Raw genomic sequence first — 3,837 nt, 5'->3', positions numbered from 1 at the left:
TCCTCCTGTAAGACCAGTTTAATTTTAGAAAACTATTAAGATCTGATGTGCTAGTCCTAAATTCCAACATAAGTCCCGCTTCTTTGTGTGCGTCGGGGGCAATTGGTTGTGGCTGGACATTAGCTCTGATAGACTTCTGAAAGCTAGGCATGGATGGTGCACCGAAGGATTCGGAGTAACTGCCTTTTAAAATTGATTGAAAAGATTAAATTTTATGTGTTTTACTCTATGTCTTCACTTACCTAATAAGGATTGAGATCGTTAGGAATTGTGTATCTTATAAGTCTGTTCTAGACCTCTTCTTCTTCTACCAGTCTCTTGAACTTCTTCAAGCCGGACTCATGTTAAGGATCGATAGGAACGAAACCTCGGTTTCATAATTTCTAATAGGTCCCGCCAAGGGGAAACCTTTGGATCGCAGAAATACACCAGCTAGCATATGCTATGTGGAGTGTAACACTGTAAGTGGTCCTTCCAGGAAGAGTTTCGACTATTCAGTTACAAAGTCTGTGACTTGGTTGTATTCTTGGTGACGGGACAGGAAGGTTGGTAATTTGGACAGCCGGATCACAAAAGCCCTGACCTTCAAAATATCTTGAGGGTAAAAAAAAAAAAAAATCACGTGAACAAAGGTGAGGAGATTAAACGATTTGTTCGCTCCCGCCCGTGTGTGGCTTTTAAAAATATATATATATATATATATATATATATATATATTTTTTTTCTATTTTTTTAATTGATGGTTGTAGCCTTGTAGGTAATTTGAGGGTTATTTTACATGCTGATTATTCTAAATATATATATTATTCTAGTCTTTATATCACTGGTATATAAATTGAAGAAATATTAATAATGGGTTTTTCATTATATTTATTTATTAGATACTACAAAGAGAAAAATAAAGGATTTTGCTTCAGTGTTGCCCAACTAATGCGCAGCACTGAGCGCCTACGGTCTTGATCTAAAGTGGTGGTCAATATCAAATTTCAACCACCCGTTTTGTTTTGTTTTGTTTTGATTTTAGTACTATAGTTCAAAAAGTAAATAAAGAAAAAGAAAATCAAAATGGGTAGTTGAGATTCGACCACCAGGATTCATCTGGACCATAGGCAGCTTAGTGTTGCACAAAATCCAAAAATTAAATGTAATTAATCAAAATATCAAAAAAAAATCGAATATTCTTCGTTTAATATCATCTCTGTCTCTGCTCTCTCTGTTTGTTGACTTTGCTGCTTCCTGCAATGGCTCTCAGAGCACTTGATGTCTCCCACCTACGCTATCTCAATCGAGTGCAAGAGAAAGCCACTATGGTAGCAGTTTATCACCGCATGTTTTGTAAAATCAATGATGGAGGTAAAACTTCTAGCATGTTTTGTAATGTCAACAAAGCATCCTTGAAATGGCCAAAGTTTCTTGTCATTGGCCACAGAGGGAGCGGAATGAACGTGTTAAAGTCATCAGATTCAAGGCTGAATCAAATCAAAGAGAATTCAATTCTATCTTTCAACAATGCTGGAAAGTTTGCAGTTGATTTCATTGAATTCGATGTTCAGGTGACCAAAGATAATTACCCAGTCATCTTCCATGACAACTTCATCATTACAGAACAAGAAAATGGTGAGACTTTAGAGAGAAGACTTACGGAGCTAACTTTAGCTGAATTCGTCTGTTGTGGACCTCAACCAGAGTCATCAAGTGTAATTCATCTTGCCTTTAAATTCGATTATGCTTTATGGGTTTTCTTAAGAACCATCTAAGAAACTAATATTGATATCGTGGGGATCCCGACGACATTATTGGAAAATTCAGGAGTGAGAAGAAGATAATTAAGGGGGCGGGGGGGGGCGGGGCGGGGGGGGGGGGGCGCGGGGAAGAAGATTATTAAGAAGGGCTGAAGATCAGAGGATTTTGAGCTGGAAGGTTGAACATGAAGTTCTGCAAATGCACATGAAGTTGCAAGATTTGAAACTATAAATGAGTACAGTTCTGCAGATGCACATGAAGTTGCAAGATTTGAAACTGTAAATAAGTACAGTTCTGCAGATGCACTTAAAGTTGCAAGATTTGAAACTGTATATGAATACAGTTCTGCAGATGCACATGAAGTTGCAAGATTTGAAAATGTAAATAAATACAGTTCTGTAGTTTTTGAAATTAATTCTCTATTGAAATTATAAGGAGAAAATATTATTCATGAAAATATGCTAGCAAATTTTCAAGTTTCAGATTTGTTGTTACAATAACAATATTGTAAAAAGAGTTTTAAGAAATACTCTAAATGATATCATGCCTATTTGTGGCTGAGTAAAATAATGGACTATTAATGAAAAGTCATGCAGCTCGTCGTATTGGTTCTGTTCCATTCCCTGAAGTGAATGCATCAATTCATGATATGCCTGAAAGAATGCAAAATTAAAATTATGGTCATGATTGTGGAAGAGGATGAGGCAAAAGACGGAATAATTACCGTCATTATTATGGAAATAAATAAGAGAACAATAAGGATTCTCAATATAACAATTCAAGAAGTAAAGATAATATTTGTTACCGATGTGGTATGAAAGCTATTAGACATGTATCTGTCATACTCCACAATATTTAATTAAGCTTTGTCAAGCCTTAATTAAAGAAATAATAATAATGTGGTTACTATAATAGTTTTTGTGGCCTACTTTATCTAATACATTGACAGATATCTAGGCATATTCCCAAAACATATCATACATCCTTTAGAATTACATAAAGTGACTATATTACTTTATCACAATTATCCGCAATAATGCATTAAACACCATTATCCGCAATATAATTACATTCTTCCTCATTAAGAAAGCACCACAAAGTTTTTTGAATTTCATAAAGTGACTATATTACTTTTATTATGTGACTATTTAATTTCATTTTTCTCCTCTTTTTTTTTTTTTTTTTCAATCCTCAACGTGATGTTTTTTCAAATAGCACATCTTTTTTATAGTGTAAAGACTTTTCTGTCTTGTCGTCTTCTCTGAATTTCACTAGCATCTTGATGAATCTGATTTACATCTTGATTTGTTGTAATTTCTTGTTCTTTTGCTTTTACTTTTACCCCCGTTTTCCATATCTCACATTTTCTTTTTTCTTTTCTTTTGGTCATTATTTATTGAATACACTATCTTTTGTTAGTCAACCAATTCAATAGTACTAAAGGTTGTAGTTCATCTTCCAAAGTCATCCTCATTGTATTTTGTAATATTTGAAATGATAAGTATTATGATTATGGAAGCTTTATATTATATAGTCGATCGGTTTCTTAAAATTATCCGGAAAAACATCTTTTGCTATGCACAACAATGCGCATATATGCCAAATAATTGGCTGAGAAAACAAAACAAAAAAACTACAAGGCTATTTTGGACTTTCAAATTTGAAATCAAGCTTTAAATCTCAGCCTGTTATTTGATATAAAAAGTGCATTGTTGTATATAGCAAAGGATTTTTTCCATAAAAACCCTCCAAACTGGGGAACCCCCTGCCCTTGCTTCATTTACCGTTGTTACCTCCGTCCGCTCCCAAATAAACGGACTTTAGCATGCTTAACCGTACTCCGTCTTGATTACTGCCAGATTACGGGCTTCTTCCTGCCCTTTCTCTTCCTTCTTTCCGCTCACTCCCTCGTATGCTTCTCCCCCCCTACGCTTTTGTGTGCTTCTGGCTATGAACTCACTATATCTAAAGTGCTTAGGCATTAGTTTGTATTATCATCCAATATTTGATAGTATAATGGTTTGTGTAGTTATCTTGGCAAATTCTGTACGATTTACTGTCTAACTTGCTATGAACCCTTTAGTTAAACTATAC

General features: G+C 34.7%; 1 pseudogene; it reads left to right on the top strand.

Annotated features, from left to right (window-relative positions):
• The first annotated feature begins 1,241 nt into the window (after nt 1-1,241).
• Nucleotides 1,242-1,757, top strand: LOC149011609 (glycerophosphodiester phosphodiesterase GDPD2 pseudogene; annotated as a pseudogene).
• The last annotated feature ends 2,080 nt before the right edge of the window (nt 1,758-3,837 follow it).

The sequence above is a fragment of the Hakea prostrata genome, chromosome 7 (assembly GCF_041222555.1).
Source record: "Hakea prostrata isolate BN-2017 chromosome 7, UWA_Hpros_2, whole genome shotgun sequence".
Classification (NCBI taxonomy): Eukaryota; Viridiplantae; Streptophyta; class Magnoliopsida; order Proteales; family Proteaceae; genus Hakea; species Hakea prostrata.
Note: the sequence above shows the minus strand (reverse complement) of the source record. Positions and strands in the feature narration are given on the sequence as shown.